Raw genomic sequence first — 12,500 nt, forward strand, 5'->3', positions numbered from 1 at the left:
GTTAACATATATATATATATATCTATATATATTATATATATATATATATATACTACATCAGTTGTTGTGTTTTGTATATGTGTTTGCACATGGGTTGGTGTTCTGTGAGAAGTGGAAGTTTATCAAAAAACACAGAAGAGAGAGAGAGAGAGAGAGTGGGAGAAAGAGAAAAACGAATATAGAAAGAAAGAGAAAGAAGAGAAAGCAGATAAGAGAAGGAGATGGAGGAAGCAGAACAGTTGTACAAAAATATGTATGTGTGTGTGTGTGCGAGTTTGTGCGTGCGTGTGTGTGTGAGTTGGTAAATGGGTGCGCCCGTGTGTATGTGTGTGTGGTGTGTGTGTGTGTGTGTGTGTGTGTGTGTGTGTTTAGGCGAGTGTTTAGGCGTGTGCGTATGCGAGTGAAAGTTATCGAGAGCCAGGTGTGTGTGTATATAAATTTCCTTTTGGCTGTTTATCGGATCCAGTGTAATATTTCTGAATTTATTGTTAGTTACACATCTATTGTTCGTCGGTTCTATTGATAAATCTGTTTCCAATAGTGAAATAATGGTTGTAGAAATGGCGAATTGGTTTCATGTTGCAGGAACCAAAAAAAAAAAAAAAAAAAAAAGAAAAGAAAAAACAACAACAACAACAACAACAACATAAAATTTATCGATAATCCATTTATATCCGAGCTTCTGCTCTAATCACATTTACACTGAACTTACTCCATAATTTGTTAGATTTACAGTTTTACATTCTTTAACATTCTCAGCGAATGGCGGTAAAAATGGGGAGCAAAGGAAATATTATTTATAGTAAATATGTTGCTTTCAGACATTTTCTTTCGTCAATAAATAAACAAATAAATAAACGATAAATATATATTTTAAGAATAAAATAATAAAAAAATGAAAATCATTGATACTTAAGAGCAACTTTTTAAACGCTGAACCCAAAAACCATTTAAATATTGTATATAGAAAGAGAGGTCGCTATAACGATTGTCCATGTAATCTCGTGTACATTCCCCTCGCTTTTTTAATGCAAATCAACCAACTGTGTGTTATCATTGGAGTTTATAGGGGACACAACCTTTGTTCACCTTCAAAAATGATATAACGTATTTTAGTGTATCGACAGTTAGCGACGGTATAGTAACAACCCAGGTGGGTAAAAATGTCAGCAAATGTCTAAGAAAGGTCAAAGGAGCTGGAAGAAACCCGTCGTATATATGTATATATATATATATATATATATATATATGTGTGTGTGTGTGTGTGTGTGTGTATTTGAGTGTCTGTGTTTGTCCCCCAACATCGCTTGACAATCGATACTGGTGTGTTTACGTTCCCGTAACTTAGCGGTTCGGCAAAAGAGACCGATAGAGTAAGTATTGGGCTTACAAAGAATAAGTCCTAGGGTCGATTTGCTCGACTAAAAGGCCGTGCTCCAGTATGGCCAAAGTCAAATGACTGAAACAAGTAAAAGAGTAAATATATACTTATACATATAAAAATATCTTAGCATATTTCGTTTTTGGATTTGGTTTGCAAGATTCTTTATATGAGTTCGTGCGTTGAAGCATATTCTGTTGTGTCTGGGGAGAGTCATTTTCTTTTTGTGCCTTATAATTTAACACATTCACCTGTAAAATTTCCACTCATTTCTATTGAAAAGGTTGCAAGACGCAACGAAAATTTTAGGAAAATAAAAATAAGAAATAAGTGGAAATTTTACCGGTGAGCGTGTTAAATCATAAGGCACAAAAAGAAAATGACTCTCACCAGACACAACAGAATATCTTAGCAGTTATATAGAAATTTTGTCCAACGTTTTTCTTCAAATTATTTAATAAGTAATTAAGCTTTAAGAGCCACTTAAAACTTCAATATAACAGAGAACGTTATACAAACGCACGCACGCACACGCTCACATACACACACACATGCATATATTATCAATATGACATACGCAACGTTTGTATGTTATTGAAACAACCAAGGGCTGTAGTGTTCGCCCGGGAAAAATCCCTTTATAGACGAACTGCGTTAAAAACACAGCTTCAGAGCTCGGCCAAAAAGTTACCACACCCGCCCAAAAAAAATTTGAGAGTGACAGACACTTATTTCACCTTTGTTGCACATTATCAATGTCACGTATTCGTGTCACTTCCGAAACGAAGTCTGAAGTTTATAGAAATAGTGCTTTTTCTCTGATGAAAACGCACATCTCTGGTTTTTCAGTTACATACATACGTAAAGTATGACATATTGATAAATGTTTTACTATAGAATTGCTGGTATTGCACAATTATTCGAGATTACACACAAACACATATATGTATGCATGTATGTGTGTGTGTGTATATATATATATATATATATATATATATATATATATATATATATATAAATTATAATATATATGTATACATATGTTTATATAAATGAATTCAAGTTACAAATTCAATTTTAGTATAAAACTTACAATTCGTTATGGGGAAGAGCAGGGAAGATGGTATGTATATGCTACATGTACCCAATCAATCAAGATTAAATAGCTTTGGTTTTTAAAATTGCACTGTCTGGCCTAGGAAACATAAAGCAGGCTTGGCATGCATACATACATACATACATACATACATACATACATGCATGCATACATACGTACGTACATACATATATACATACATACATACATACATACATGCATACATACGTACGTACATACATACATATATACATACATACATACATACATATATACATGCATGCATGCATGCATGCATGCATACATACATACATAAATACATACATACATACATACATACATACATACATACATACACATATACATACATACAAATTATACTTACATCTACATACATACATACATACATACATAATACATACATACATACATGCATGCATACATACAAATATACATACATACATACACATATACTTACATACATACATACATACATACATACATACATACATACATACATACATACATACATACATACATACATACAAATATACATACATACAAATATACTTACATACATACATACATACATACATACATACATACATACATACATACATACATGCATGCATACATACAAATATACATACATACATACACATATACTTACATACATACATACATACATACATACATACATACATACATACATACATACGTGTGTGTGTGTGTATATATATACATACATAAATCTTCAATTAATGAAGGGAATAACGTTAGTCGACTCAATGTACTACACTATGTTACTTTGAAGCGAGCTAGCAGAATCGTTAGCGTGTCGGGAAAATGTTTAGCGGTATCTCTTCCAGTTTATTATATTTTGTGTTCAAATTCAGGTGGCTTTAATCTCACTGACGGTGATAAAGTAAAGTACTAGTCAATATAACTAAGTTTTTTTTCCCTATAAAGAATTACAAACCCTTGTACCAGGAGTCCGAAAAACTATTTGGTAGTTACAGAATATGATGTCACATAAGACTCACTTTCTTTCCAGAAACATGCCTCAAAACAAAAGAAAAGGAGAAAAATTACCCTGTGGTCCAATAGGCGAAGCTGGGCCTATATTACAAGCTTTAATGCATAAAACCGGTTTCTGTTTTGTTATTTTTGTATCAAAATTTTAAACAACATAGGCGTAGGAGTGGCTGTTTGGTAAGTAGCTTGCTTACCAACCACATGGTTCTGGGTTCAGTCACACTGCGTGGCACCTTGGACAAGTGTCTTCTACTATCGCCTCGGGTCGACCAAAGCGTCGTATATATGTCTATATATGTATGTGTGCGTGTATATGTTTGTGTGCCTGTGTTTCCCCTCCAATATCGTTTGACAACCGATGCTGGTGTGTTTACGTCCCCGTAACTTAGCGGTTCAGAAAAAGAGACCGGTAGAATAAGTACTAGACTTACAGAGAAGTTCTGGGGTAGATTTGCTCAACTAAAGGCCGTGCTCCAGCATGGCCGCAGTCAAATGATTGGAACAAGTAAAAGAGAGAGTAAATATTTGCTGTATGCCAGATTTAATGTTATACAAGACTCACTTCTCTCTCTCCCCCAAATATCAGCAGGGACGTAAACAGGACGTAAACGCGTCAACACCGGTTGACAAGCGGTGGTGGGGACAACACCGACACAAAGACGCACATGCATATGTATGTGCATGTGTGTGTGTGTGAGTGTGTGTATATGTATGTGTTTGATTGTGTGAATATGTATGTGTATGTATGTGAGTGTGTGTGAGTGTGTATATATGTATGTGTGTATGTGTGTGTATTGTATGTGTATGTGTGTGTATTGTATGTGTATGTGTGTGTATGAGTGTGTGTATATGTATGTTTATGTATGTGTGTGTGAGTGTGTGTGAGTGTGTGTATATGTACGTGTATGTATATGTGTGTGTGTGTGTGTGAGTGTGTGTATATGTATGTTTGTGCGTGTGTGACGGGTTTCTTTCTGTTTCCGTCTACCAAATGCACCCACAAGGCTTAGGTCGGCCCGAGGTCATAGTTCAAGACACTTCCACCGAGGTGCCTCGCAGTGGGACTGAACCCAGAGCCCCATGTGGTTGGGAAAGCAAGCTTCTTGTCACGCAGCCAGCCCTGCGCCTATGTTCAAAAGTATTGATTCTAAAACGCATACTCGTACACACAAAACACATTTACTATGTGTTATCATTTCGAAATGGCGTGATATTTCGTGATATTTTTAATTTTTGCTTTCCAATATCAACTTCAGTTTATGTATTATTATCAGAGCGTTCAATGTATCAAAAGTCACTGAAGAAATGGATGCATAATATCTACAAGGGAACTCAGGAATCAGATGTTATTGCAATCTATCATAATAAATAATGACAGAAATTGAAATAGAAGTTACGTTTGCCAACAACCTTCCTGGTGATAATGGATAGGGAACAATAATATAAGTCATCATATATGCATAGACGGATATATAAACGTAGATATATACATTACATACATTCGCAGCAGCATAGAAATGCGTGTGTATGTATATGTCATGATGTGTAACTGTGCGCAACTAAGTTAACGTGTGTATGCTTATATATTATATATATATATATATATATATATATATATATATATATATATATATTATATATATACACGTATGTATGTATGTATGTATGCATTTATATATATATACATACATATATACACACACATATATATATATACATATTTACATATATACATATATACATATATATATATATATACATATATATATATATATATACATATATATATATATATATATAATATATATATATATATATAAGTATATATGTATGTAAGTATGTATTTATATATATATATATACATACATATATACACACACACATATATACATACACACACGCACACACACACAAACATATATATATATATATATACACACACATGTATACATATATATTTGTGTGTCTATATATGTATGTATGTATGTATGCATGTATGTATATACATATACATATACACACTCACATATATAAACACATACATGCAAATGTAAAAGAGAAAATATTCACATAAAATTTTTGAATGACATAAAATATTAACTTTTGCAGAATAAAATTGTTCAGAAATGAAGCATTAAAAGTAAAAATAAAAGTCATTATTCTGTGTTTCTTATGAATTGTTCATAATTCCATTCCACAATAAATTGCTCTTTGGAATTGGAATTTTCGTTATGTAGCGGCGACCAAAATTATTAGGAAACCGAAAGTTTTAATTGCTATCGATATTAAGGTATAGGAAAGACAGAGAGCTGGCAGAATCGTTAGCACGCTGAACGAAATGCTTAGCCGTATTTCGTTTGCCGCTACGTTCTGAGTTCAAATTCCGCGAGGTCGACTTTGCCTTTCATTTTTTCGGGGTTGACTAAATAAGAGCCAGTTACGCACGGGGGTCGATGTAATCGCCTCAATCCGTTTGACTGTCCTTGTTTGTCCCCTCTGTGCTTAGCCCCTTGTGGGCAGTAAAGAAATAGGTATTTCGTCTGCCGTTACATTCTGAGTTCAAATTTCAGCGAGGTCGACTTTGCCTTTCACCCTTTCGGAGTCGATAAACTAAGTACCAGTTAAACCCCAGGGTCGATTTAATCGACTTAATACCTTTGTCTGTCCTTGTTTTCCCCCTCTATGTTTAGCCCCTTGTGGGCAATAAAGAAATAAGAATCGTTCGCACGCTGGACGAAATGCTTAGCCGTATTTCGCCAGTAGCTACGTTCTGAGTTCGAATTCAACCGCGGTCAATTTTAGTTTTCATCTTTTCGGGGTTGATAAAATTAGTACCAGTGATGTGCTGGGGTCAATGTAATCGACTTAATACCTTCCCCCAAAATTTAAGACATTGTGCTTCCAGCTGAAAGGATATTAAGGTACGGAAATGTTACGAGCTGGTAAAATCGTTAGCACGCCGGCCATGTTTGGTGGCATTTCGTTCATCCTAACGCTTTAAGTTCAAATTCTACTGAAGTGGACTTTGCCTCTCATCGTTTCGGGGTCGATGCAATAAGTACCAGTTACGTACTGGAGGTCGATGTAATCGACTAGCTCCGCACTGACCCAAAGTTTCAGGCTTTGTGCCTATAGTAGAAAGGTTTTTAAGGTACGGGAAAGGTGGTGAGGTGGCAGAATCGTTAGCACGCCGGGCAAAATGCTTAGCGGCGTTTCGTCCATCTTTACGTTCTGAGTTCGAATTCCACCGAGGTCGACTTTATTTTTTATTCCTTTCGGCATCGATAAAATAAGTACTTATTTCTTTATTACCCACAAGGGGCTAAACACAGAGGGGACAAACAAGGACAGACATAGGTATTAAGTCGATTACATCGACCCCAGTGCGTAACTGGTACTTAATTTATCGACCCCGAAAGGATGAAAGGCAAAGTCGACCTCGGCGGAATTTGAACTCAAACGTAACAGCTGATGAAATACCTATTTCTTTACTACCCACAAGGGGCTAAAAACAGAGGGGACAAACAAAGACAGACATAGGTATTAAGTCGATTACATCGACCCCAGTGCGTAACTGGTACTTAATTTATCGACCCCGAAAGGATGAAAGGCAAAGTCGACCTCGGCGGAATTTGAACTCACAACGTAACGCAGACGAAATACCGCTAAGCATTTCGCCCGGCGTGCTAATGTTTCTGCCAGCTCGCCGCCTTAAAATAAGTACCAGTTGAGCACTGGGGCCGATGTATTTGGCTTCCCACCTCCTCCGAAAATGCTGGCCTTTTGCCAAAATTGGAATCGATATTATGCTACAGATGCAGGAATGACTTTCTAGACACTGAAGGTCTGGAACCCCTGATAGACGGCACGTATTTACGAAGGGGAACTTCAGATTTCCGCGGCTGCCACATTAGTTAATTGGTACCTTGCAGAGATTAGTACTTTATACTCTACAGTATTAATAAACTTGCCTCATTTATACTAATGTACAGGTACGTGTATTTACTTTAATAACACAGTGTACCCCGATTTTTGTCCTCGGGTAGCAACTGATATTTCCTATTTGCTTACCCCTAGAAAGTATGAAAAGTGGCTAACATTTCCCCTAAACGTTGATTTTGTTACATTTATTCAAATCCCAAATGTATAACATTGCATATGTGGAGGCGCAATGGCCCAGTGGTTAGGGCAGCGGACTCGCGGTCGTAGGATTGCGGTTTCGATTCCCAGACCGGGCGTTGTGAGTGTTTATTGAGCGAAAACACCTAAAAAAGCTCCACGAGGCTCCGGCAGGGGATGGTGGTGATCCCTGCTGTACTCTTTCACCACAACTTTCTCTCACTCTTACTTCCTGTTTCTGTTGTACCTGTATTTCAAAGGGCCGGCCTTGTCACTCTCTGTGTCACGCTGAATATCCCCGAGAACTACGTTAAGAGTACACGTGTCTGTGGAGTGCTCAGCCACTTACACGATAATTTCACGAGCAGGCTGTTCCGTTGATCGGATCAACCGGAACCCTCGTCGTCGTAACCGACGGAGTGCTTCCAACATTGCATATGTGGACAGATTTACCTGCTTTTACCATCCTACCATATTTTCGTTTCATATTTTCCAGAATAAATAGGAGCGAATAACATTCATGCATGCCTTTGACGCTTTTTGAGTATTTGAGCATTTGATTTGATTATTTTAGCTTTAATTTTACATTTTTTTCCAAGTAATTATATTCAAGTTTCTTCTGAAAAAAAAACGAAACATTTTTATTAAGTAAATAGTTGAAATGTTGCCACTTTCAAAATGTGATAAATATCGCAATATTAAAGTAGAAAAAAGTACGATACGTGACCTACATCTAATTATTGAATTTTTTTTTGTCCATACTGTTGTAAATGGAATTGAAAAATGTTTGACCACGAATTACGGTACGATTTTGCTCGGTGCATTCGTGGCAACTTTGTTTACCGGTATATTTACATATGTTGACCGAACCCGAAAACACACAAACATGTGTGTGTGTGTGTGTGTGCGTGCGTGTGTGTCTTTGTGTCTGTGTTTGTCCCCCAACCTGTGCTTGACACCCGGTGTTGGTGTGTTTAGGCTCACCCCTTATCTTAGCGGATTGGTAAATCGGGTCAATAGAATAAGTATCAGGCTTTTAAAAAATAAGCAGAGGGACCTATTCATTCGATTAAAAATCTTTCAGGGCAATGCCCCAGCATGGCCGCAATCTAATGATTGAAGCAAGAAGTCAAAGATAAAATATATATATACAATATGTGCATGCATACAAATATAATATTTATATATATATAATATATATATATATAATATTTATATATATAAGCACATACACAAAATACACACACATATATGTACGTGTATATATATATATATATATATATATATATATATATATTATAATGTCCATTTCCTTGGTTTTTGTGTTTATGTTTTCGTTTCTCATTGTGTTCGACGTTTTTTTTTTTGGTGTCCTGTACTCATATATGCATGTATATATACATGTAGAGGTAGGTACGTACATATATGTGTATATATATGTCATATTTTTATTATTATTATATTTAATATATATATATATATATATATATATATATATATATATATGTTTATGTATATATATATATATGTTATGTATATATATATTATATATATATATATATATATATATATATATTTGTATGCACATATGTATGTATGTTCTGGACGCTAATATATTCTTTACGTTAATGCTTGTGATGTATTTGTACGTCACAGTTTTTTTCTATTTCTCCACTACTGAAAAACAGAGCATCAGCGGAGCTAACTGTTAATATTTGCTTAACCGGTGAAGTATGCAAGACGAAAGAAGAGTACCAAGTGATGCGGAAAAATGGGACCATTTAATGTAAGCCAAGAATGTTGTGTTTTCATGTTTGAACACAGCAAGCACTGTGCACCTTTTATCTCTCACACTTCACCATTAACTACAGCTGGTCTAATAAAACGGTAAAATTCCTAAAATAATACAGCCTCTTCAAGCACATTTCTACGTGAAATTTCTACCTATGTCTATTACTTGGTTGCTTTCTCGGTTGGCTGGGTTTTTTTTTTTTTTTGGAATATTGTGTGTTTTGTCAACATTTGAGAAGATCGCTAATTTCTCGAAATTTATGTTTTAGTTTGTTGTTCTTTATTACTCTCTACATTCATTTCTGTGATGTTGTTTTTATGAATTTGAACCCGAAAATATGTAGAAATGACTGAGGATAACTGAGAAGGTACTGGAGTGGTGTGAGGGAGTGTTTTACAAACGGTTGTATAGTATTAAGTTAAGGATTTTAAGTCCAAAATCTACAGGGGTCAGTTTTATCGTTCAGGTATGAAAGCAGGGTAAATAATTCCGTGAAATCAAGAAAATCCACCTAACACATTCTGCTCTCTAAATTACCCACACTCTAATTTTAAATCAATTAATTTTCCTTATTGTCTACCTTAGATTTAACTTCTCATCTAAGATAATTAGGTGAGCTCATTAACTATTATTGGAGAGGGGCTTTCTCCGTCCGGGTTGCGGATCCGTGGAATAAGCTGCCGGACGAGATAGCGAAGATGCCGACGACCGCTCGGTTCGAAGTCTCTCTTGATCAGAAATGGCCTAAACTCTTTGTATAACCACCTTCCCTGTACATAACTCCCTGTCCCCCTACATAGCCTTGCTTTTGCTTTTTGAGCCAATAAAAATTGAATTGAATTGAATTGAATATAAGTATCCCGTACCAGACATCAGCTTGCAGCTTAATATTTCAATGGTCTTCTTTGGGGATCTGTAACCTTGGACAAAAACTGAAGACAAGTAATGTCAGCCGGAGTCTGCTGAGATCGATTCTAATATCAGGCGGGGTCGTTTCAGAATTAATCATTAATCGAAAAAGCATCAGAGAATTAATAATTTCTCTTCATTATTAGTGTAATTTTAATTAATTAAACGTATTGGTTTATTACATTAAGCATGTCAACACTAGCTTTACCGTTTGGTTATCATGCAGATAGTGTACTTGGGTTTTATTCCATAATCCTTATATCAGTAGACTATAACCCTAATCCATCTCCAAGAATTCGCTTGTTCTAAGACCGAAGAACTCATGATCTTCATCGGTATCGCTCACTTATTTTTCATTTCATGTATGTCATTTATATCTTTGAAATACCACGATTGTCAAAACTTCACATTTATTCCCCACGTTTTTCAGTGTTGGTATCTTTTTGTCTCAAACAAGGCTTGAGGCCGCTGTAGCGTTTGAGACTACAAAGAAGGAAAAGAAGGGACCTAAAAAAATTCAAAAGATGTCGATTGACAGAACAGAATATCAGACCAGAGGACAACAAGACGATGGTAGAGAGTTCCAGAGAGCAATTGTTTGAGGAAAGAAGCTATTAGAATTATAAGACTTATGTCTACCTGGTAACTCAACGATGAAGGGGTAGATCCAGGAAGACAAGCGGGTGTCACGTTTAGAGAATGTCACTGACGGTATTAGACCAAAAAGTTTTCGTAAAGATGTTAAAATAACATTAGTGTCTGGATACATGGTGAGAGTTGTCCAGCATAGACAACATCTTGGTTTTTGTTACTACTCTGGGTTTTTTTTTGTTAAGCAGATGGTAGTTCCAAAAGTCCTTATTTAAGTGTTTGATGACCATGTCTCATGTTGTATCGGTCCCAGACGCCTCCAGTATAATATGCCATGAATTTAGTGATTACTGGAGTACTATATGGTGTTAAGCTTCTAGTAAATCGATCTTGCAAGAGCGGTTTTGTTTTTCGGCTGTCTTCAATTTTTATCTTTCTTGCAATGGTACGATCTGACAGGGAACCACCAACTGTAAACAAACAAGAGAACCAGGACGATCTCGTGCAGCCTAATTGATATAGAAATCACAATATCAAAATGTTTAGAAATAAAAGAAATATTATCACAATGATGGAGATATTTTCGTCTGCAGTTCTTTCAAATTATACAAGATTAATGTTAAGATATATATGAATATCATACCTTATTACTATGTCAAGTATCGAATAGAATATTATGATATTAAGTAAAGATCTATTTGATCTTTGCGGTTATCAAGTTTAGATCTTTTTACAGGTTTCAGTTCTATTATCCCTTTTATACTCAGGAAATTAAGAACTTCTAATAATACGATGACGCCATTTTAATCTACTTTGCTCTCTATTCTCATAAATAGAAGCAGTGAAAATTGTTAATTATAGAATATTATTGTGAATATTATTTTTGTTAAAACGGAGTGTTTATTTGATGTGCTTTCTTTTGACTAATCTCAAAAATAATTTCTTTGAAAAAGGAATGTAATGCATTGAAAAGATGATAAAAAATATCACCGCTACTTTAAAATAAATACTGAAAATGTTTTCAGCAGCTGATATTTATCCATAGAATAGGTCAGCAACAAGTAGACAACGACCCATAATTGGACCACAGAGGTGTTCTGTGTGGGCCTCATGCTTTTCCTTTTAATGTATTTATGGGCCATGCACAGTCGATGACTTTAAATGGACTTCTGCGTCTGGTTTCGGTTCATAATTCCTTACGTAAATATTGCTAGCGATTGAAATGTAGGAAGATACGCGAGGATACGTTCATATGTTAGATATGACGTAATATAAAATGTAGGTCACAAGCTAGTTACGAAAATCAAAAGTGAGCTATCTCCAAAGGAATTTGCAGACACCTCTGTATAGCTAGATGACGAAAATTAAAATATTTTCAGAGTTTGCATTTCCACGGTGAGGGGAATTGTGGAAAGTGTTTAGTGCAATTCTTGTTAGAGGAGAAAAAGATTCAGTAAGGAAGGAGGACGATACGGTATCAGTAAGTGGGGCTGAGAGAAGAAACAGCAAGTCTGCACGCTCATGGCTGTAGCATATTCCTAAGTTTGTTTTTTCAATCAGTTGGGTGGTTATTTATT

The sequence above is a fragment of the Octopus sinensis genome, unplaced genomic scaffold, assembly GCF_006345805.1.
Source record: "Octopus sinensis unplaced genomic scaffold, ASM634580v1 Contig10692, whole genome shotgun sequence".
Taxonomy (NCBI): Eukaryota; Metazoa; Mollusca; class Cephalopoda; order Octopoda; family Octopodidae; genus Octopus; species Octopus sinensis.